Raw genomic sequence first — 26,150 nt, 5'->3', positions numbered from 1 at the left:
ATGTCTACTAAAAAAATGGGTAGACTTTTTTAAAGCCACATGACATTTTTTTAATTAAAAAATAAGCTAAATGATTTTTTTTTAAAATCTCGTTAGTCAAAAGGGTATATTTGCACTACTTGTGTAAGGGCGGGGGTGTATTTGCACCATTTTGTAACGACAAGGGTATATATACACTACTTTTTTAACGGGTGTATATCTGCTTTAAATCGCAAAGTTGAGGAGTATATTTGCACCTTTGCCCTCTCAAAGACGAAATATAAAACAGTAGTAGTAGTTTTATACATATGTGTCTGAATTGACAATGTATTAGGTCATTTGCCACTATTTGTTAATATTTGGTTCTTGGCATGTGAAAGCAACATTGCAGATCCACAAATGGACAAAGTATGCCTGTGATATTCTTCCTTGTGATCTTTTTGCAGTCTATTTTTTAAGTGTTTCTGCTGGAGAAAGTGAAGAAAATAATCATGACTTCATCTCTTACAAAATGATCATAAGAGAAATGGACTTAAAAAAAAAATCTGGGTTTTCACCTACACGATTTGCTATTAGATTTTTTGTTTTTGTTTTTTTAAAAATATTTTGCTTTGCAAATCGCGTTGGGCTCCACGATTTGCAAAGCAATTTTTTTATTTTTTTTTAAATTGGGGACAGACGACGGACGTTATTAGATGTTAAAATTTTGCTGCAAATCGTGGAGGGCTACACGATAAACCCAATGAATTTATCGTATAGTTCACAACCCCTTTTGGAATTTTGGCTTAAAAAGCATGCCCGTTAGGCGCCGGTGTTCTCTTATTCTTCTTCCTTATAATAGAAAAATTAGGATATAATTTACTACCTTATACTTGAGACATAATAAAACCAATATGATATCATAAGAGTTGCACATGAAGTTCTTAACTACGAATTGGTGCACACATGAAGAAGTTCTTAACTACGAATTGGTGCAAACTTATGCACTTAAAATACAATTTACTAATATCATAATTGATCTTGTTTAGTCATTGATTATCTAAGTAGGCGTTTGGCCATGAAAATTAAATATTTTTCACTTTATTTGAAAGTTTAAAGTTGGAGTTGTGTTTGGTTATAGTTTTTGCAAAGAATATTTGGTTGTTTGAATGTATTGAAAGTGAAAAAAAATTTATAAAGGTTTTAGGTGTTTTTTAAATTCCAAATATTACTTCAAGTTGTATTTTAAATTTTCATGGACAAACATTGATTTCCAAATAAAGTGAAATAATTTTCCGGAAAAAGGTGAAAAATTCTCATGACCAAATGGGTCCTAAACGTGTATTTATAGCTGAGCAAAATCCATCTCTATGGGGTCGTTTTGTGCATGGTATAAGCTGGGATATCCTAGCACTAATTTTGGTGTTAATTTTGTACCATGTTTGGTAAAAGATATAAATTTATCTTGTGATAAATTTATATCTTCTACGAAATAGAGTATAAAATGAAGCACAATCTTAAGGATGTGATATCCCGTCTTGCATTAATATACAATTTTTGAGTAATATATAATTTTTGAGCAACCAACAAATGGTACTTTTTTATGTGTTTAGTCCGAAATGGAGAGAAGCAACATAATTTTCTAATTTCAAGGGAGAAGTACAATCAATTTTTCCAAGGAAGAAGCAAAGTTGTGATGATAACATCAAGTTACAAAACACAATTATTTGTGAAAAGAAGTATAATGCCATTATTTCTATTTCTATTTTTTTCTTCAATCAGTAAAATTTTATAAGTGCATGTGCCTTCGACATTATTGCTCTCGTTTTCTCTTCTGTGAGAGATTTGGAAGGGAGAGTTCTTGTTTGGCAGTGAAAAAGGCAAGAGGGAAAGAGAGAACCTGTAACCATGGTTAAAATAGTTGGGTTAATCAAATAAATCTGGACCATAAATTTTTTAAGAGGACACGTGCAGTGAATTTAACAGCCTACTGGATCAACTGGAGGGATCGGCTACTGGAAAGGAGCCAAACAATCATCTCGTCCATTTTCATAGATGGAAGGTAGATGCGCTACTTGTATATTAGGGTGTGTTCGGTATGAAAAATGTTTTTCAGAAAAATAAGTGGGATTTTTTTTTTCCGGTACGTAAACATAAAATATTATCCTAAAAGCACTAGAATATAATCTAGATAAATACTATAGGGGTGGAAGTGGGGATGGGTGTGAGCATAGGAGTGAAGATGAAGTGCGTTCGAGGATGGAGAGGAGACAATCAATATGAAACAATCAATATGAAATACCACTTGTGGAACTTGTTTTTCTCTACTTCCATTAGGAAAGTCATATTCTTATTTTTTAAAAACTTATTTTCCAAAGGAAAACGTTTTCAAAAATTTTTGACCAACCGAACATGAGAAAATTAGAAAACATTCTATATCGAAAACACCCTTAGTTCTAGATATTTTTCTTTCTTTCTTTAGCCCAAAAAGAATGACTGAATTCAGAGATGTGCTAATGAGAGTTAGTTCATCTAATTTACAAACGGGATACCAATTATTTAATCTCTTTTAAAATAAATTTCATTTACATTATTAAAAAGCTACATAAAATATGTTATAAAATTTCTGTATTAGAAGTATTTAAAAAGTTATAAGCAACTACAGAACTGTTTGACTCCCTAATAAAGTTTCATACAAAATGGAAATAAGGAGTCCGATTGTATTGGTTCATCTTACACGGAGTTATCATTTGGATTAAAGAAAACATTGTCCATTTACATATGTTTTCCACTTGATTTAATCTTTTGCTATCCGGAATTTACTAATCCAATCAATTCGAATTTGTTTCGAATACATTATTTGTTTTCCGGTGAAAACGGATAATCAGTTAGAGATTTGTATTTAATGGGTTTAAAGACAAGTAGGTCGTATTCAATCCCGAAAACTCTCCTTTCGGGGTCAATGTTTGTGATGGCAAGAGTTAGACTGAACGAACTGAGCTTAAGAAATAATTAAAACAAGTAAGATAAATATAAGTTCAAAGGTAAATGATGAGCCCGGATATGTATTGCTTCAGAGAGAAAATAGGAGATAGGTTACAAGAGATGAAGTGAAGATGCCCTTAGCTTAAATGATAAGGTATCTATACAGAAACCAAAACGAGACGTCTCAACCCTAACGGATGACTGATGTGACCCGACTGTACACCCACATGCTGCTCTGCCGCAACACTTTGATCGAGGTTCATTGATATGACCCGAGTAGGTAGGAGTGGGTGCTAGCTGTGGAGGCTCTCTCGGTCCCTTGGAGCACCCCGTTGTAGAAATTGGCCCAGACAACGATTTTACCCACTACAGATAGTCCCCCACTTTCCGGGGTTACCTTAATTGTAAACCCGAGAAGTGGAAGAGCCCATTGCTTTTAACCTTTGTGTGGGGAAACCCTCGAGACGTCGCGACTTATTTTGTCAGGATTTTGAATTTAATGCGCTTCTTCTCTCATTCGATGGCGTTTTTTCCCTTTGCACGCGTTCTTTTCCTATCAGACGCTATTGGCCACGTGTTCCATTCTCAACCTAGCCTTTATGTGGGAGATCGCTCCTTCACAAGGATGACGAAATCCTTCCTTCGAGATATGAGCATCGCCCCACCGAGGGTCACGCTGCCTACTCTTTCAACTATCTAACTACCTGCAATTCTCCTCCAAAGAGCCATTTCCCTCTCAAACCTATCTTTTTCCAGAGAAACCTCTTGCAATCTTCTTTCTTAGGATACCATCAATAAACCTTAATCATTTTCTTTACCCTCTCTTACCATGTCTTCCGATTCATCTGTCGCTGGTGGTGCCACCACCTGATCCCGGGCGGCCGAAAATGGTGATTCCGAGGTCTCCATCTAACAAGTTTCGATCGACCATTCTCCGGCACATAAGGCGTCGAACGGAAAGGCCTCAGCTTCGACCGCTGCCCCCCAACAGGCAAAAATGTTTATCCCCGAAAAATGATCGACCAATAAAGATCTAGCTATGCGCTGTCACGACCCGACTAGGGGCCGCGACGGGCTCCCGGTGCTAGCCCACCCGGGCACCCCTTAGCGTACCTTTATACTTACATCTAGGTGAGCCACATACTTAATCATACATTTCTATTCATCAATCATACTAGTCCCATTGGACAACCATACCTTTATATCATCATTGGCATCTATGCCTTATCAATGTACATAAGCCGACAAGGCTAACAAAATGATATGCAAAATATAGGCCGACAAGGCCAAACACATCTAACCACATACACATGTCTACGAGCCTCTAAGGAGACTATGTCATATCATATAGGCGGAACAGGACCCCGCTATGCCCATAATTATGTACACAGAAGAATCAATACCCAAAAGCTATAGCTCCGAATGAAATGGAGCTCCGCTATGAAGTCCCTGAGAAATGTAGCTATGAATCAAGTCTGTCTCCCTGGGCACCTGCGGGCATGACGCAGCGTCCACAAACAAAATGACGTCAGTACGAAGAATGTACTGGGTATGTAAAGCATGATCAATATCAATATAGGAGCATAATAAGCAACATGAGAAATAGCATAAGATAGGAGATAGTAGAATCATTGTTATAAGCACTTACTTGTTTGTCATAGGGACTTTTATTTCTAATGCGAGGTTGTGTACATACATCTGTATCCGTATCCGTATTCGTATCCGTACTCAGTTACATTACGTCCATAATAGTATTCATATACATAGTCTTATTCATATTCATATCCGTATCATGTTCGTATTCATACTCATATCTATATCATGTACATAACCATATCATATACATAACATTTACATAGCATGCCCGACCACGAAGGTTCGGTGTTTCATACATACTTAGCCAACCAAGGCTCAAGGTTACACATACCTGGCCCTACCAAGGCTTCAGGGTTTATCTGTACCATCTGCAGAGGTGTGCGCGCGTTACATAATTATATACATATTCTACCCGGCCTTATAAGCTCGGGGTTCCATAATAGTCATACATAGATACATATACACACTAGCTCATAAGAATCTTTACTATTATCATCACTATCATCATCGTCATCGTCATCGTTATCGTCATCGCTATTACCATTATAGTCGTCATCCTTATCATTCTCACTATTATCGTCATTCACTACATCTATCTTTATAGGCTTACTCGTCATATGAGGAACTTAGTACAATCGTAGCATATCGAGAATCATGAGCTTAATAGCTCGAAGGATAGAATCATTTGAAGGATATCATAGACTTATAGAAGATTTAGATGATTGGCCCAAGAACCATGCCCTATGAAAGAAGGGTTAGCCTTACATACCTTTCCGTTCAACTATTTACCACTTGCACGTTCTCCTTCAATGCTCACGTTTTTACCTTCATTAGAGTTATACTATCATTAGAAAATCAATAGCTAGCATACACAACTAACACTAGAGAAAATTGGACAGCATCTCCTTTATTTATACGACATTCCCCCATATCGCGTAGCAACTCCCAAACGTCAATAATACATTCACAATATCATAACAATAGTCCTCATTCATCCACATTATCTATATTTCTCACTTCGCTTCTATTCACCTATATCCATGGTCATAACACATGACTACGTTCATTCACATACATTTCCTATCCCATGTTCTCAACATCATTTATAACCTATTTATATCACAACACATCAAGAATCATGATTCAATTCAAGCTATTACTCAAAATGGCACTATTCCACATTCATGACCCATTTTTCTATATCCTTCTACAATCCAAGTATTTCAACTTTCAAATACCTTAAACAACATGGAAATATCATAAATCTTACCTTAGATGTTGTAGGAACAAGCCTTGGGGCGTAATACTTCACTTGAGCAAAAACCCTAGTTTATCTCCAATGAGATTTCTTGACTTGGATGATCTTTAATGGGTTTCCTCACACTTGATTCACTTAGTTTATGTTGTTGATCACCAATACTTCTTGAATTCTTGTGGAATAAATGTAGAGAGATGTTTTAGAGAGAAGGGGTGTGATATGGAAAATGAAATGAAATAAAACTTGGATCCCTTATTTAATGAACCAAATCTGTCCCGACCAGATATACGGTACGATCGACGGAGCGTCGATCTGATCGTTGAAGTCGTTAAATTTCCAGTAAGCAACCTTTCGTTTCCTTTCATTCTATGGTGAGAAGGACGGTCCGTCGAACTGAGCGACAGAGCGTCGATCTGATCTGTCGAATGGTCTTCGCGCTAACTCGATTCTACGGCACAATCGACGAATCATCGGCCCGTCCGACGGTACAAAGAACGACCGTCGAGCCCCCCTTTCGCAGAACTACAGTGAAGTTTTATTTGACGAACTTTTCTCCCTTGCCTTTAACTTCTTTGGAATCTTAATTAGAATTATTAAGCATCCCTTCTTACTTTTAGGGACATCATGTACACCTTAACTCACATTAATCCATTCACCGCTCAGCAACCCAAAGTTTCGAGGTGTAACATGCGCGGTACTTCTACTGCACCGGATCGTGAAAAAGACTGGCTGGCGTACGTGTATCGCACCTCCGTTAGCAAGGATAGCCTTAGCCAAGTCAAGAGGGACTGCGACTGGAAAGATATCGAGGTGCTCCTCCTAACCAAGGAGGGGAACATTACTTCCCATCGACCCAGATATTCTTTCGTTCATACATATCTTTTCTCCTTGAGGTTCAGTGACCACATTGATCCCGTGATTTTGGAGTTTCGCCGTAAATACCAAGTGTGCTTGGCCCAGGTCAGACCGGCGATCTGGAGTATGGTAGTGTGCCTCAGGTACTTTTCTACGCAAGTTCAGGAGGATTTTACTCTCTCTCCTACCTGATCCATCTCTACTCCCCGAAAATCTTTAGGGCCGAGGTTCTCCTTCTAGCCCGGTGTGGTCAGAACGCGATGATTACGAGCATCGATGATGATTTTGATCGGGGATGGATAGAGAGATATATCATCATAGCCACTGTGTATTTAGTCAAGCCCCCGGAGGTTCCCATACTCGAACGATGGAACCATAAATGTAAGCGCTTTTTTTTTAACTCCCTTGCCCTCTCCAATCTATGTTTTAATGTTGGTCATTGATTTTATGCTTCCCTATTCTTTCAGCCGCCCCGTGGACACCGAGTTTAATATCGGATCTACCAAGGTGGGTCTGAAAAATCCTTGACTTCTCCTCTCCCAGCATCAGGGTATGGAAAGAGATTTCAAACAGGAACAACTGGAGGGGAAAGAACCACGGGCTGCCCAAGGGGTCAGCCGTTCATCCTTTGGCTGATGTGTACGAGGACCCGGCCGTAGCGTCTAACAAGTGCTACTAGCTGCTTCTGCATCCCTCCAAGGGCGAGGGAATGCCCCAGTAACCCGAGCGAAAAAGGCGTCTTTGCGTCCCTCCCCTTGCTCAAAGAGAAGTAAGCAAGCTAATGCTGGTAGGGACGGTCCGAGTTCAACTTTGAGGACCCTAGCCACTCTCCAGTGGCAATAGACTTGGAAGCTGATGCCAGCGATGAGGAGGAGGATCCGACTGCGAAACTTGTCCTTAGAAGGAGGGCCTCTTAGGAGGTCACCACTGAGGCTCTTTTCGAGGAGATGGAATTAGCTCCAATGATAGGCTCTGTCTGCCGTCCTCCCTTTGTTCCCTCCAATGCCAGAAGTGGAGCTTTGGGCTCGACCTTGTCCCATCTCTTTCTTTATCTTCCCGAGGGCCTCCCTCATCGGTCCCCCCTCGGCCGAATCTTCAACCCTGGGGCTCAGCCCGTAAGAGGAGCTCTGATGATGCTCGAGGAGTCCCGAGAGGAGGTTTGCTGATCACCTTCTCGGTCCCGATGTGCTACCCCTCAGCCTTTCGCCAAGTCACCGTGTCTGTTCCCTAAGAGTGCGACTTGCTTTCCCTACCGGTGGGTGTTGCAACTTATATGAGGACTTTGGCCACAGAGAAGGATAGGAGGAAGATGAACGCTGTGTTAGCTGACTGCCTTTTCAACGCTGGTGTCCATGCGGCCGCCCAGGTATTTAGTGACTTCTCTTTTTCCTTCTTTAGTCTTTATTCAGCTTTTGATGCCACCTCATGACTTTAAATGTGCCATTTTTCTTTTCAGTCCGGCCTTCTGACGATAAAAGGCCTTTCGCGCAAAGTAATCGAGGAGAGGGAAAGGTTGGAGGAGATCCAGAGGCTACAGGAGCGTATTCCCGACTTGGAGGTCAAGTTAGTTTCGGTCGAGGAGTTAGAGACAACGCTGGCTTAGTCGAAGCAGGAGAGAAAAATTCATAGTGAGGAGGCCTGTTACACCCCGTAGTTTCGTACGTGAAAATTTATAAGTGTTGGACGTTCTAAGTATGGATACGAGAGTTCCCTTCAAGGATATATGATATTATACCAACTAATCCTATGGTCATGACGGTTTACGTTCATATAATAAGCTATGGGAAACTCCGGGACCAAGTAAATCGAAGAAAATAAATTTGTTGAAAACTTTGGAAAAAAGAAGTTAACGGAATTTTGGGTCAACATTGGAGGGGTATATCTCCTAGTATATTAAGAGTTTTAAGGTGTTTCAAAATCCTAAAATGAAGTTCGTCGAGTCTAGTTTACAACGCAACTGTTACACCCCGTAACTTCTGTATGTTGAGATTCGTGAGGTATTAGCTAGTCAATTGCATACATGAGAGTTATTGTCGAGAAGATGCAAGATCATAAGATCACGTGTTACGATTATAAGAGTTAGATTCCGCGTAATAGGTTATAGGAGGATTGAAAAACCAGTAAACTAAGGAGATTAAGCTTCCGAGGCTTTGAAGGAAAGTTGGGCAAGGTTTGGTACGGAAATTTTGGTCCAAATGGAAGAAAGAATATGTTTTAGTATATTAAGAGGTTTGAAGTGAAACAAAAGTCTAAAGTGAAGTTTTGGAAGTCTAGTTTCCAACGCAACAAACCTCTCCTCAATCGGACATCGGGGTAAGGAGACATGGACGTTACAAGTAGGTCTGGCAGACCAGGAAAATGGTCTGCGCGAACGCGCAGAAGGCCAAGGGCCAATACAGCGCGAACGCGCCATTACGACGCGCGAACGCGCTGAACAAAGTTTGAGGCCCAGATTCGAGATGAACCCTTAAGCCAAATATGAGCATAAGCCCTCCAAAAGGGCGATTTAAGGAAACGTTTTCGGATGATCTGACTTGGAGGGGCCTAAATGATATTATAAGTTTGGAATTTGGAAGAACTCAAAGAATTAAAGTTGTAGATAATTGAATTAGCTTTCCAAAAGTCGGTCGTGGGCCCTTACACGATATCGGGATCAAGAGTTATGACCATTTTACCGAACGAACGCGCAGGCAGCGAAATAAGCCTGCGAGAACGCGCCCAAGACCCACGCGAACGCGTTGGGCAATTTTTATGTCGGTCTGGGCAGACCCCATAACCTTATAAAAGGGGCTCATCCCCTTATTTCCTCATCCAACACCCCAAAACCTTCTCCAAAATTTTGGAGAATTCCCCCCCAATTCCGAAGACCAAATTTGAGCCCAAACCAGGTATAATTTCCAAATTCCGATCCAGACGGCGTATAGTTACAACTACAAAATTGTGTATTAAGGCGTTGTGGCTTAAGTTCAATGTGGAAGAGTGAAGATATAACATTATTATCGGGATAAAGGTATGAATCTGTTGCTATTAACGTTAATCTTAATTTATTTACGGAGAAGGAGTTGCTAAGTTGTTGTAAATTAATTCTGTGGGTGGAAATATGGGACGAACACCATATGGGCTGTTCTATGGAGTAATTTTGTATGGGAAATGATGTTATTGATGTTGGTATTGTTATTGTTGTTGTTGGTTGTTGAATTGCGAATTCGGGCTGGGCATATAAACAGGGGAGATGCTGCCCGATTTTCGGCAGAATATGGAATAATTTAATTTGAAACATGGAATAAGTGTACTATGAAAGGGCTAACGTTAGTATAAATCCTCTTAAATGTTGACTTACGAGTTCGGACACGTAAGCATAGCCGATAGGAGGTTGAACAGGTATGTTAAGGCTCGCCCCTTTCTTTCAAAGGCATGATTCCTATGTTGCGATTTCATAAATACTTCCATGACTTCCTTGTTTTCAAAAGTTAGAAGTTTATGATTCCAAGGCATGATTCCTTCTTGATAACCCGTAAATGTCTTCCAAATGTCTGTATCTTTTCAAAACAAAGGTTTACGATTTTGTAAGTTCTTGTGACGACAAGGATGGACATGTTTTTATTATGATGGCAATGATGCCAAAGATGAGAATATTTTTCTATGGTAATTATTATGAGAACGATTTCATGCTTAAAGGTTCCAAGTTTACGATTTCAATGACGGTATAATAAAGTTGAGCTATTTCTTGACCTCTCAATTTTATTTCATGAATGATAACTATTCTTAAAGATTCCAAAGTATATGAATTGATGCTTTATGAGATTTACGATCTTATTCTATGTTTTCCCCTGATGATATTCTTCATTGATAGTCTCACTTTATAATAATTGTCCCTTCAAGGTGAGAAACGACGATCATGATTATTCCATAATATAATCGGAGGTCATCGACCTTACGTCACTTCGATAGAGATATAACTTTCCTTGGGCTCTCCTGCATGCTGCTTATATGATATATGTATATGTACATGGGGAATATGGGAAAAAGGGGTGAGCGTTATATACGCGTAATATGAGTATGAGAAAAAAGGGGTGAGCGTTATATACGCGTAGCCACCTGATCAGTTGGCGTGACATGATATCATCCCGGACGCGGGATATATGGGGTTGAATGGAGCGGAGCCGACGCCTCGACAATATGATATGTTCTATTTTCTTTATACATGAAAAGGAAATGCTTTTAAAAGAAAGTATTACTATGGATATATGTAAATATGTGGATCGGGCTGCACGTTCCGCAGCACTAAGCATGCATGGTACCACCAAAAAGGCATTCATATGTACAGGTTACTCTTTTATCTTACGATATGCTCTATATTTACATTCTATCATTATTCATACTTTACATCCTTTACTATGTTACTGTTCATGCCTTACATACTCAGTACATTGCTCGTACTGACGTCCCTTCTTGTGGACGCTGCGTTTCATGCCACGCAGGTGTATACGGATGAGTAGAGGATACTGTTAGAAGATGTCCCAGCTGGATTGGCGAGCTCCATTTCCTTCCGGAGTGTTGCCGAGTCAGAGTATCTATGTTATGGTATATTGATTTATGTTAGAGACTTTATAGACAGAGTCACGCATATAGCATGTCATTCTTATAAGCGGCTCTGCAAGCCGACGTACCATTATGCATTATGTTGCAAATTTCATATAATTACAGATTTTACCTGATTTGAGAACGACGAAAAAAATGTTTTTGACAAGTTTTCATCATGCATTTCATTTCGTGATTTAAGAGTCCAGTGAGGTTATGAACATAACGAGGACCAGCGGGTTCGCTCGGCTCTGAGTAAGGGGTCGAGTGCCCATCATACCCTATCAGGATTGGGGTGTGACAAATTGGTATCAGAGCAGTTCATCCTAGGGGTTGTCTGCAAAGTCGTGTCCAGTAGAGTCCTGTTTATGGGTGTGAAGCCGGCCACACTTATGAACAGGAGGCTGCAGGGCATCTAGGAATTATTGACCTTCTTTCTGTCTTAGATCGTGCGATAGAGCCAAGTCATAGAAAAGGAGATTTTCTATACTAACCTTTGATCTCAGCAGAAGCACAGTATCGACGGGAGAAAGTGAGTGAGGATATGGGAAGTCACAGAGGTAAGTCACTTCGTTGAGGGTACATTATCAGAATAAATATATATATGAAAATGGATCGGTTGACATATGAGGTAAGTTTTGATATTTTTGTTCTTTTACCTGAAATTGGGAGCCCTGGGTGGCTGGAATATGTCGTGTGTATATATGCCGTGTGAGGCATTACTGGTAATTGCTGCATGCAGGTTTTGGGTAGTGAGAATTGTAAAGGAGACTCTGCCAGAATTTTTCAAAAATCAGGTCATTTAGTTAGGTACACCTAACAGGAAGAAGCGTGGAAAGGAAATATCGTAAATAGACAATAAGTGGGATGCGTTGTTTTAGAGGAGTTATGGATTTGGCATGGCATGAGGAATGATTGTGAGAAAGACGATTAGTAGTCTGAAGGATTAAAATGGGTTACATTCGAGGTTTAGTAGGAGCAAGGTCTATTGGGGGATTCAGGGAAAGTCAACAAATGAGTTCTGCTGTAGATTATTATATAAGAGTGGCGAGCGAAAATCCAAAGAGGCTGATAACCGAGTATTTATAAGTAACGGCGACGAAGGTGTGTTCGCTACCATCGGGAATGTGGAAAGCTAGGATGAAAGGTAGTCATACACATAGGTGAAAGGTTAATATTGGGGATTGAAAAGCTAAAATAGTAATTGTTAAAGGAGGGAGATGTGTTACGAGAATGTCTTGGAATCTGTTAAGACTTCAACTTGTTCCAGATTATGTGGTGAAGGTCATGTGGTGAGGTGAATACGATTATACCAGCATTAGCGCACCGGATTTCATCAGAGTTTCAAGGTTAAGCGTGCTGGGGTGAGAGAAATGTTAGGATGGGTGACCCCCTGGGAAGTGTACCAAAAGTCCTGTAAATTTAGATATAAGAGGCAAATGAGAAACTAGAGCAGCCTAAGGGAGATTGGAGTATGCGGAGTGGTTGGAGACCTTAAGAGGTCACGTAGGACGAGGCGGACGAGACCGGTGAAGAGAAAGAAGGCGCTTCACAGCTCTAGAATTAGGGTGAGTTTGAATAGCGTTTGGAAATATTTTGTAAGCGAGGTGGTAGTAATTATATATATCCGTACGCATATGATATCCCATATGTGACTGTATCAACGGGTATGTGTATCCCAGCAACCGGCGTTGCGGTATATTGAAGGCATTGATCGAACAGGGTGGTAAAGTTCAAGTGACAAAAGAACGTTACCAGGTAGGATGATGTTATCGTCACCACAGGCTAGAATTGCAAAGTTCTAATGCAATAACATTTGGAAAAGGAAGAAAGTGAATGTATGGAAGGTAAGGAGATCAAAATGTCAAAAGTGAGAAATATGAGTGAGTGGAGCCTCCAAGAGAGACGACGGGCAAGGCACGAGACTATTTGGAAGAAGAAATGTTTTTTCGAAGGTAGGCGTGTGAAAGGAATAAAGTGCGATAGTATGGAACAAAAGAGGAATGTGTGGGGTCAGAGAATAGGCTTCGATAAGTGGGGCCAAAAGGATAGTGACCACAACGAGGAATGTGAAGTAAGAGAAAGAATGCTTAGGCCTTGTGACGATGTTAAGAGATTTGCAGCCCTTGAAAGGTAATTTAAGGGATAAATGTGTGGTTAAATTAACATTGTTGCCTCGGATATAGAGAAGCTTTCCTAAAAAGATGACTTAAAAATAGAACGGATTTGCACATTTCGAGGAATATTTCATGAACTTTAGGGTTGATATTGTAAATAACGAGAGAAGAAAGGTGCTCAAGAAAGAAGGACCCTAAGGAAAGTTAAGGATGAAAATAGAAAAGGTATACTAATGGGCTAATCGAAGGAAAAGGGGAGTATTTAGGTGGAAAGTAACTGGAAATCTTTAACCATGAGAGTAAGAAGGATACTTTAACGAATTGGCGGTAGGAAACCGATTACTCACCGAGATAAGAACAAGGATGATGAGTTGACACGATTGATTAGAAAATTAATGGCATGGAATAAGAATTCATGTGAAGATCGAGAGATTTGATCTTAGAGGAAATGGAATGAAATGCAAGGAACGTGCAGAGAAGACCATTCGGCCGTAGCATCATAAAGACGGATGAAGGCCCGATGAACGAGAATAGAGAGAGTGGAAACTGTAAGAATTCTGTGCTGAGAGTAAAAGTAGCAGGACACTCGAAAAAATTGGACGCGCAGCTGCAACATAAACACGTAGTTAAGAAGGATTATGGGTAAGTGAGCTAAGCGGGTGAAAGGACTAGTAGTGGATGGAAGGGTATGGAAATGTTGACAAAATGATGATATAGACATAAATGGAAAGAGAACTCAAGATAAGAAGAATTCTAGATATGTTATAAGCAAAGTCGGAATAGAAAAACAAGGAGTAAGGTATAATCGAAGAGTTCATAAAGGACGTGGTGAATCTCGGTGTCCCCATTAACTTGCAGGTTTGGAAAACCGTTAGTCATAAAAAGACAGAGGTGTGAAAAGACGGAAAAGAAGGCATCGGAATTGGATATCCTTATGAGTATTCCAATTGAACACAAGAGTGTAGCGAGCAAAAAGGGATAAATAAGGCAGACCATACGATGACAGAACCTCGACCTTGAGCAGGTCGTGAAGGGCGGTAGATAATTGCCGAAGACGATGGACATTCGAAAGCTATTGGTGTATTGGGACCTCCTTAATAGGGGGGAAGAACATACTAGACTTGAAAGGATCTATGACGTTTCAAGCTCCAGAACAGGAGATTTATTAGCCCGGGGCCAGAGTTCGAGGTGTGTTGGCATATCGTGAAAGTAACGAAAAGGCGTAGAAATGAATTGACAATAAGTGTACCATGAGGTAGACATAGGGAGAAAATATGGAAGACACCTTAAGAGGATGCTTCATGCCGACATGAGCTACAATGTTTCTAGACCATGATTTGAAGCACTCGCATCGAGCAAAATTGCGCAGTACCTAAGTATGCAGCGATGTGCTCTAAAGGGTAATAAAGAGAACAAGAAAGGTCTACGAGCCAAGCACACAAAGGATAATGGAGAGGATGACGAACCCAAAGGACACTGATGACAATGATTATTATAATAAAAGGAACAACGATTGGTAGTTTGGAAAATTCTGAAGGAAAGAAAGAACGCTGCTCCTACGAATGAAAATAAAAGATTTCACCGGATATTAGAAAAACTTCATGGATCGCTAATTATGATGAACATGAGAGCATGTGCTATGGAATTACATGAACCATCAACGTGAAGTTATGCCCAACTACAATTGCAAAAAAGTCATATCAGAAAGCCAATAAGGAATAACGACAGATGAAGTAATCGCCGGTACAAAGAAATTTAAGCTAGACATATATATATATATATTGTAAGAGAGTCATAATAGAAGAATTGCCGTAATCCTATGCTTCTGGGTTGAATCGCGAGATTTGGGAGAAAGAGGCTAAAGAAAAAGTTGTGGCAGGAGCCCCAGGGATTTAGGTTGAGCTCGGATTATAAGTTTGCCAAAAGTGTAGCCGGACTGCGAAGGGTAATAAACGGTGAAGGAACATTACGTATATGCGTATTTTGGATATTGATATAACTTGCCTTGGAAGGGAACATAACCATTATGCTCATTAGCGACAAAGTCATGATTGGATAAGTATTTAGAATGTAAGATTAAGAGGGATAGGGACAAGATGTAAAAGAACAGGGAGCCGAACTAATGAACTATAGGGAGTCGATGCAGTGTATGTCTAAGATCAACAGGTATAAAAAAGATAGCCCGAGATGGTACCGAAGAGATAAACGCAAAGAGTGTGCCGTATATGAGCAAGGTAATTGCCCACTAGTAGGGAAACAAGTAGCGAGAAAAAGAAAATACTTACAGGACAATGAATAGTTATGGCACGATAACCAAGACTACAATAATGGAAACAAAATGAGAGCGAGATGCTAGTTAATTTCCGACCATGTACATGAAGACAAAAAGGTGAAAGAAGCTAACCGAAGGCAATAAAAGAGTTAAGGGAGGATGAGAAGAGACTGAACCAAGTTACAGTCTAAGAAAATAGTAATCGGACCCTAAGGGAAGAATGACAGTTCTAAGGAATCAAAGATGGTGTTGTGAGTTGGCAATACTGCAACATTCGAGGATGAATGTTTCTAAGGGGGGAAGGATTTTACACCCCGTAACTTGTGTATGTTGAGTTTCGTGAGGTATTAGCTATTCAATTGCAGACATCAGAGTTATTGTCGAGAAGATGCAAGATCATAAGTGCATGTGTTACGATTATAAGAGTTCGAGTCCGCGTAATAGGTTATAGGAGGATTGGAAAACCAGTAAACTAAGGATATTAATCTTCCGAGGCTTTGAAGGAAAGTTGGGCAAGGTTTGGTACGGAAAGTTTGGTCCAAATGGAAGAAAGACTATGTTTTAGTATATTAAGAGTTTTGAAGTGAAACAAAAGTCTAAAGTGAAGTTAGGGAAGTCTAGTTTCCAACGCAACAAACTGCTCCTCAATCGGACATCGGGGTAAGGAGACATGGACATTATAAGTAGGTCTGGCAGACCAGGAAAATGGTCTGCGCGAACGCGCAGAAGGCCAAGGGCCAATACAGCGCGAACGCGCCACTACGAGGTGCGAACGCGCTGAACAAAGTTTGAGGCCCAGATTCAGGATGAAGGTTATATTATAAGAATGTAATAATAACCTATATGTGACATTTGGAGACTACATGGGGTGAATTGGTTCATATGACACTTGATGAAGAGCCCTCGTTGCTGCAAGCCAGGTGGGGCCCACACACCGAAGTTTTATAAAGGACATATGAAGAGACATATGAGTAGTACATAGAAAGTTGAACAAGTCCTAAGAAGGACCCTTAAGCCAAATATGAGCATAAGCCCTCCAAAAGGGTGATTAAAGGAAACGTTTTCGGATGATCTGACTTGGAGGGGCCTAAACGATATTATACGTTTTGAATTTGGAAGTACTTAAAGAATTAAAGTTGTAGATAATTGAATTAGCTTTCACACCGTAGGTAGTGGGCCCTCACACAATATCGGGATCAAGAGTTATGACCGTTTTACTGAACGAACGCGCGGGCAGCGAAATAAGCCTGCGCGAACGCGCTGGGCAATTTTTATGTCGGTCTGGGCAGACCCCAGAACCTTATAAAAAGGGGCTCATCCCCTTATTTCCTCATCCAACACCCCAAAACCTTCTCCGAAATTCTGGAGAATTCCCCCCAATTCCCAAGACCAAATTTTGAGCCCAAACCAGGTATAATTTCCAAATTCCGATCCAGACGGCGTATAGTTACAACTACAAAATTGTGTATTAAGACTTTGTGGCTTAAGTTCAAGGTGGAGGAGTGAAGATATAGCATTATTATCGGGATAAAGGTATGAATCTCTTGCTATTACAGTTAATCTTAATTTATTTACGGAGAAGGAGTTGCTAAGTTGTTGTAAATTAATTCTGTGGGTGGAAATATGGGACGAACACCATATGGGTTGTTCTATGGAGTAATTTGGTATGGGAAATGATGTTATTGATGTTGGTATTGTTATTGTTGTTGTTGGTTGTTGAATTGAGAATTCGGGTTGGGCATATAAACAGGAGAGATGCTGCCCGATTTTCGACAGAATATGGAATAATTTAATTTGAAACATGGAATAAGTTTATGACGAAGGGGATAACGTCAGTATAAATCCTCTTAAATGTAGACTTACGAGCTCGGACACGTAAGCATAGCTGATAGGAGGTTGAACAGGTATGTTAAGGCTCGCCCCTTTCTTTCAAAGGCATGATTCCTATGTTGCGATTTCATAAATGTTTCCATAACTTCCTTGTTTTCAAAAGTTAGAAGTTTATGATTCCAAGGCATGATTCCTTTCTTGATAACCCGTAAATGTCTTCTAAATGTCTGTATCTTTCCAAAACAAAGGTTTACGATTTTGTAAGCTCTTGTGACGACAAGGATGGACATGTTTTTATTATGATGGCAATGATGCCAAAGATGAGAATATTTTTCTATGATAATTATTATGAGAACGATTTCATGCTTAAAGGTTCCAAGTTTACGGTTTCAATGACGGTATAAGAAAGTTGAGCTATTTCTTGACGTCTCAATTTTATTTCATGAATGATAACTATTCTTAAAGATTCCAAAGTATATGAATTGATGCTTTATGAGATTTACGATCTTATTCTATGTTTTCCCCTAATGATATTCTTCATTGATAGTCTCACTTTATAATAATTGTCCCTTCAAGGTGAGACACGACGATCATGATTATTCCATAATATAATCGGAGGTCACCGACCTTACGTCACTTCGATAGAGACATAACTTTCCTTGGGCTCTCCTGCATGCTGCTTATATGATATATGTATATGTACATGGGGAATATGGGAAAAAGGGGTGAGCGTTATATACGCGTAATATGAATATGAGAAAAAAGGGGTGAGCGTTATACACGCGTAGCCACCTGATCAGTTGGCGTGACATGATATCATCCCGGACGCGGGATATATGGGGTTGAATGGAGCGGAGCCGACGCCTCGACAATATGATATGTTCTATTTTCTTTATACATGAAAAGGAAATGCTTTTAAAAGAAAGTATTACTATGGATATATGTATATATGTGGATCGGGCTGCACGTTCCGCAGCACTAAGCATGCATGGTACCACCAAAAAGGCAATCATATGTACAGGTTACTCTTTTATCTTACGATATGCTCTATATTTACATTCTATCATTATTCATACTTTACATCCCTTACTATGTTACTGCTCATGCCTTACATACTCAGTACATTGCTCGTACTGACGTCCCTTCTTGTGGACGCTGCGTTTCATGCCACGCAGGTGTATACAGATGAGTAGGGGATACTGTTAGAAGATGTCCCAGCTGGATTGGCGAGCTCCATTTCCTTCCAGAGTGTTGCCGAGTCAGAGTATCTATGTTATGGTATATTGATTTATGTTAGAGACTTTATAGACAGAGTCACGCATATAGCATGTCATTCTTATAAGCGGCTCTGCAAGCCTGATAACGTCCAAATCCACCCTATTAATTAGAATGAGCACGGTCGTATGCAAATATAATTACCCAACTATGAGTCGGGGTCGAATCCCACAGAGAACAATATGTAGGCGATTAGGAAAAGTAGGAATTTTCACCAATAATAGCTAAAGCCAAACGATGGATAATATTTTGGTTTTGGAGAAAATTATAACTAATGCAAAAATGTAAACTAACCTAGAAAGCAAGTAAAATGATCAATGACCACAAGCATGGATACAAGGGAAACTACGCTCAAGTAACGATCCAATGTACTTCATGATTTACAAATAATGGTGAGTTTATATTACTTAGCCTCGGATAATGACTCTAAATTAGCTTCTTCCGAAAACTAACTAGACTACCTAATTGAATATCCCTAAAGCAATTAGGAGCATTAAGAACACCCGAATATGGCTACAAGTGGCGTCGCCTATCCCTAGGTCGATTTCCATTAGATGAGGGTTAACACCCCAAATTCTTGTTAATTAATCTTTCCCAATCCCGAGTTTTCCTCTTTCAAGTTTAAATCGAAATAAATGGGCAAGTCTTAGGGTTAGCTACTCCCTTAAGAATCATTCAAAATGAGATTAATTAAAGAAACAATAATCCACTTCATTAGGAATAAAATCATTCAACACATAAGCAAAACAAGAGATTCAATCCAAACTTAAACAATATATACTTCCATAAACAAGGTTTAAGTATTGAAATGAAATACTACACACATAAATATTCAATACAAAGCAAGAGTAGAAGAAATGGGTAAAGAATTTCTCATTGGGTGCTTCCAAATCTTCTCTTCCAAGGTGTTGGTGATGAACCCTAGCCTCCAAGAACTTGTGTGTTGTGCCAAAGATGATATGTTTTTGCCCCCTAGTCTTCCTTTTATGTTTCCCAATTTTTCCAAGTCCAAAAAATGACAAAATATGCCCCAGATTTTCGTTTTTGCAGTTCTGCCCGTTTTTTGCGAATCTGTCCCGTTTTTGCAAAACTGTCCAGTTTTGACAGTTTTGCAAATCTGTCCAATTTGACCTCTTTTTGACTTTATTTTCATTTGGTTTCTTCCGATCACTTATAAATCATATAAAACCTGTAAAATAGATGTAAATGATATTAAATGCACTATTTTCTCAAGCAAACATAGCAAAAATATAAGATTAAAGAAGAGATAAGTTGGTAAAATACCAACTTATCAAAGCCGACGTACCATTATGCATTATGTTGCAAATTTCATATGATTACAGGTTTTACTTGATTTGAAAACGACAAAAAGAATGTTTTTGACAAGTTTTCATCATGCATTTCATTTCGTGATTTAAGAGTCCAGTGAGGTTATGAACATAACGAGGACCAGCGGGTTCGCTCGGCTCTGAGTAAGGGGTCGGGTGCCCATCATACCGTATCAGGATTGGGGTGTGACAAAACCGCTCTTCGCTACGACAACGGAGTAGAGAATTATGGACGTTACAACTTAGGCTGACAGACCAGAAATGCGAGCTACAGTAACTGCTACATTAACCGACTTGCTATAGTACTGCTACAGTGACCCCGACCCCAATTGAGAACCTTATAAAAGGGGTAAAACCCCATTTGTTTCACCAAAAAATCAGATTTAGAGCTCAGCACGTATTGGGTCATTTTGGTCATAAAAAGTTATGGGAATTGAGTGATTTTAGCTAATCAAGGCTCGGGTGGTGCATAGTTATGACTATAGCATCATTTTTGCGGTGGAATTTGGCGTGGATTCAAAGTGAATATTGAGGATAGCGCTGTTTTAGTGAGAATAAGGTATGAATCTCTTATTATTAATGTTAATCTTGGTTTATTTACTAAGATAGAGCTGTCAAATAGCCGTATAGTAGTTTTGTTGCTGGAAATATGGGATATACCCCATATGGGATGTTTATGGAGTCTTTTGGTATTGAGAATATTATGATTGATGTTGGTATTGTTGTTGTTGTTGGTTGTTGAATTGAGATTTCGGGCTAAGCATATAAACAAGGGAGATGCTGCCAAAATTTCAGCAGATTCTAGAAAGATTTATTTGAAGGATTAGGAAAAGCGTATAAAGATGAGTCTAACAATAGTATAAATTTTCTTGAATATAGATTTACAAGCCTGGGAGGAGAAGCGTTGAGTAGTTAAAGTTAAGGCGACCAAAAAAACATGTTAAGGCTAGTCCCTTTCTTTCAAAGGCATGATTCCTATGTTATGATTCCATAAATGTTCCCATAACCTCCTTATTTTCAACAGTTAGAAGTTCATGATTCTTAAAAGCTTCTTATGATACTAAGGATGAGATGTTTTCTATGACGAACATGATGATGATGATTTTATTCTAGAAATTCCGAAGCTATGATTTAAGGGCATTATGAGATTATTGAGCCATTCCATGAATCCCTTGATCTCACTTATTATTGATGGTCTCAGCTCATGTTACTCGTTCCTTCGAGGTGAGATATAGCGAAGATAATGATTTTATTTTCAATGCTATCTAAGTTTCTGATCCTCGAGACTCCCATGACATCGTCGACTTCACCTTACGATGGTTGATCTTCTAAGGAAGGATATAGTGATAACGATAATGCTAATTATGATGTTGACTTCATTTATGTATTATTTTTATGTATATGTATGTATGTATGTATGCATTGCATCCCACTAAATCGTGTACGGATAACAACGAGTCCCGAAAGGGCCGTGTACGGATAATAACGAGTCCCGAAAGGGCCGTGTACGGATAACAATAAGTCCTGAAAGGGCCGTGTACGGATGACACCGAGTCCCGAAAGGGCCGGGTACGAATATGACAGATGTATGTATAGTAAATGTATGTGAATGCATATATGTGTATGTTGTGTATGGATGTGTATGAAATGTTTTTTTCCTGTAGACGAGTAGTTTACATGATAGAGATCTCAAGAAGAGTACGAGGTATAATTACTTACTTTACCTTATGTTATCTTCATTCTGATATCATACTACTATTCATGCCTTACATACTAAGTACACTGTTCGTACTGACGTCCCTTCTTGTGGACGATGCATTCATGCCCGCAGGTGCAAGTAGACGAGAAGATGATCTTCCGCAGTAGGCTGCTTTCAGGTACCAGTTTTGATTGGTGGGCTCCATCTCTTCCTGGAGCATTGCCGAGTTTGAGTTTTATATGTTTTTTTGTGATAAGAGGGTATGTCGGGGGCCCTGTCCCGACTTGTGCACTTCAGTCATGTTCATAGAGGCTTTGCAGACAGATTCCTGTGTGCAGCTGAGTTATGTCTTGTTAGTGGATATGTGGACGCTGCAGGCCCATTACGTATATAACTAAGCATGATTTTATATTCATAATTGGCCTTCTTGGCCTCATTTTTCCGTTTGAGGCATAGAGGATGCGAGTTATCAGTTGGTTCGGTCGGTTTCTGTAAGGTGTCGGGTGCCAATCACCCCTTACCAAGGTTGGGGTGTGACAAGGTCGCCAAGTTTCATGTCGATCTGGCCGACCTGCAGAAGAAATGGGCTGACCAGCAGGATCACTTCATGAACCTTGTTCAGGGGGAGTCTGGGCTGATAGAGAAAATCCGGACCCTGGAAGTTGAGTTGGAGAAGAGGTCCCTAGAGAAGGCCGCAGCTGAAAGGACCATTGCTGATCTGGAGGAGAAGTTAGAGGCGCAGAGGGCCCCGAACAAGGCACAACTGGAGGAAAACAGGGGCCTTTCTCAGTCCAACGCCAATTTATTGGGTACCATTCAAAGACAGCGGTTGAGCGTTACTGAGAGAGATGCCCAGATGCAAGATCTGAGGAGGCAATTTATTTTGGAGAAGGCTTATGGTACATACCGTGCTCCCAGGCTTGCACTTGAAGAGATTTGGGACGGGTCGAACGACATTGATGCCAAAATCGCTGCTACCTTATCCGTTGAAGAGGTTGCAGTTGGGGCATTATCTGCTCTACCTGCAGTCGATAATGCGGATCAAGCATCCGGTGACGAGGGGTGGTCTTCAGATGGGAGACCCCGGAGGAGGCCGAAGAGCAAACCCTGGGAGTTTTCGCAGAAGCTAGCTCGGAGGGGTCTGAGGACGTTCCCATCACTGGAAGCCCTTCCGCCCATAATATTACTTCCTCTGGTCCCGCATCCCCTGCATCTAAGAATTCTATCGAGGCGGGCCCTTCGTCTGGCACCACCAAGCTCTGATCCGATGCTTCCTCCATGCTAGGCCATGTTCGATGTGTTTTCTTTTGATTTTTCTTTGTAAAGACTTTATCAATGATTGGATGAAGAACGTATTTACTCTATTCTTACGTAATCTATCCTTACTTGTGTTCCAATCACTAAATTATTGTAACAACCCGCCTGGTCGTTATAGTGTTTTTGACCCATTTACCCTTGTTGACCCTTCCCCAAGTTCCGTTGGTATGATCTATGACTTAATGATGTCATTGGTTAGGTTCCCACAAGGTTCGAGTATAAATTGAGTCATTGATGGAGGAGCTAGTAAGTTAAAGAGTTAGAGTTGATCACGGTTAACGTCAGGTTAGGATTACCCCTTTTCAACGTTTTGGAAGTTCCACCAAGTTAATATGATGACTTTGAACTTGTCCAGGAGTTTTGGTGAGGTTCCGAAAAGTTTCAGATGGGTTTGGATTGTTTTGCGCTCGTATTCGATGTTTTCGCCGTAGGTCTTTGGCTAGAAAGGGATCCGCATTGAGCAAAAGACCTTTTTTTGTGTGTGAGGATTGAACCATTATATCCGTATAATAATTACGAAGCTATAGCAGAAAGAATCGTCACGTTTCGCCTCCGTATGAGGGAGTTATGACCATTTTTGTGCGGACTATTCTAGCAGGTCCGCTGTAGCGGACTCAGGCCCGCCGTACCGAGACCGATGCAGTGGACATGGTGATCGCCACAGCGACCGACGTGGGCTGAAAACCTATTTTTATATTCCAACTCCGAACCATTACCCACAAGAACCCATAGTCAGTTTTCAATAGAGAAAGAGGCAAACTTCATTCCATTCATTGGTTAAAGCATCATGGAGGATAAGTCCCCACATTTATTTGTTCCTTTTCCTTTCTTCTTCAAGTTCCATGATTAGTTTAAGGTCCATCAATGGTGGGTGAAAATCCTAGAACCCTAGAATTAGTAAACCCTTAAATAATTCATGGGTTGTTAATTTTGTTGTTAATTAATCATCTAAGACTATAGATTATCACTTTCTAGCAAGGGAATTTGATTTCTTATGGTTGAAATTGCATGTTGAGACTTAGGGTTTTAATAAAAATGGGAACTTTGTCCTAAATCATTTTGAAAGGGTAAAATTTATTAGAAACCCATGAATTGAAGGTTAATGATTGTAGATATAGAAGTTATGATAAGTTCACCATTAAAGGATGGTTTCATCCATTGAAAAGGGTAGAAGTAAGTGGGACTTCTTCCCCAAATTGTTGTTCTTGTTTAAATACATGGGTTGTTTCTTACTTAGCATCATATTGTTAGACTTTGACCATTCTAAGGCGCTTCGGAAACAGAAGGCTCGTGTGGAGTAGTTCATGGCTCATGTTCTGCATTCGAGGTAGGTTACGGCTTACTTTAGTTAGACTTTTATTAGCGAAATGTATGTATTGTGTAGAATTGGTGGGAGAAAGCATGATTAGGTCTTCAGACATAGTGTTTTGGTTGGATATTAGCTAGGTTAGTATGACTTCTGATTTTGGTATGGATGTTGAATGCCTATTGTGTTATAAATATGAACATTGAGTGAGTTAAATCATGGATTAGTGACTCTACCTAGGGATGGAACTTGGAATTGTGATTATCAGGTGAGATTATTGAGACTTGACAGACTTGTGGTTTAGAAGCTTCATCTAAGGCTCTGACTCCGTTATGGAATATTATGTGACTTGGATTTGAGTATTAAGTGCATATTTATTTATCTTGTTGATTTTATGCTGATATACGTGAACTAATCTTATTCGGCCTATGATGCTTACTGGTACATAGTATTTGTGCTGATACTACCTTGCTGTACCCTTTTGAGTGCAGATTGTGTTCCAGAGATTTCATCTAGACTACATCTCTAGCTTGAAGTTAGTTTGGTCGATCAGATCCGAGAGTGAGCTTTTACCCATGCCATTCCACCTGGAGATCTCTCTTTCCAAATGTCTACTTTAAATTCCACACATTATTTATTATTATATTTGACATATATTTCATTCTTTAGACATTGTTGGTTAGAGTCCTTGTACGATGACTTTCAGATTTTGGGGGTGTAATAGTTAAGACTTATATTATTTATTATTTATGACTTGGTCAGACTATTTATTCATTCATTCACTTATTTATTGATTGTTAGAGTATAAACGATTAAAAAAGTTGAAATTGGCTAGTGATTAATGGGTTAACAGGTAAGGGTTCGCCTACTAGTGATAATAAGGTAGGTGCTCGCACGATTGGTAATTTAGGTCGTGACAGTTGGTATCAGATCCTAGGTTCGTGAATCTCGTTATACAAGGATGTGACTAGTTGAGTCTTGCATATCTATACGAAGAGCTCTGTGCCTATCTGCAAGAGGCTATAGGACATTTAGGAAACTTCCACTTCTTTCATTCTTTCGTGCTACTTCATTCAAATTGGTATCTAGTCAATTCCAATTGATATCTGCACTTCCTTATCTTATTCTTCCACGGATGGTAGAAACTCGTTTGCTAGACCCTCATACGAGCGGTTTTGTTACGACATGACTTGATATGGTACCAGATGTGTCTTCTTGATTCGGACACGTGACTAAGTTCAGTATTTAGTTATGATTTGAGGTTTTCGTTGTGTGGAATGGTGGTTGAGACTCGTTCATAGTGTGGGTTTTCTTACGAAATGGGAGAGATGGTATGAAGGGTTACATGGTCTCCATGTTTTCAATGTTGGGTTGCTCGGAAGTCGCGTAAGTGCTTTTACGTCTTAAACAAGTATGATATGTTAGTGATATGATTGGTTTGGGGCATAAGTTTAAAACTTCGTTGGGGTGTTATGATGGGGTGTGGCATGAGTGTAAGTTAGTTAGGGATCTTCAGATTTGACAAACGTATAGTGACCGCTAGGGGGTGACGTGATAAATTAGAATTCTACTGGAAATTACGAGGCCACGGGTAAGTCTGTAGTATGTTTTTACATTGACCTACATGTTTAGTTTGTAGTTGTAAGGCCTCGGATGAATAGTTTGGATGGGGAATGAAAACTTGGTGGAAAATTGAGCACACTGGTTAAGGGGCCACCGCTGTAGGGGAAGTCTGCCATAGCGGGGTACAGCTCGCTGGCGTGGGTAGTCAGG

This window comes from Lycium barbarum, chromosome 3, assembly GCF_019175385.1.
Source record: "Lycium barbarum isolate Lr01 chromosome 3, ASM1917538v2, whole genome shotgun sequence".
NCBI classification, from domain to species: domain Eukaryota; kingdom Viridiplantae; phylum Streptophyta; class Magnoliopsida; order Solanales; family Solanaceae; genus Lycium; species Lycium barbarum.
This window is presented reverse-complemented; position numbering follows the sequence as displayed.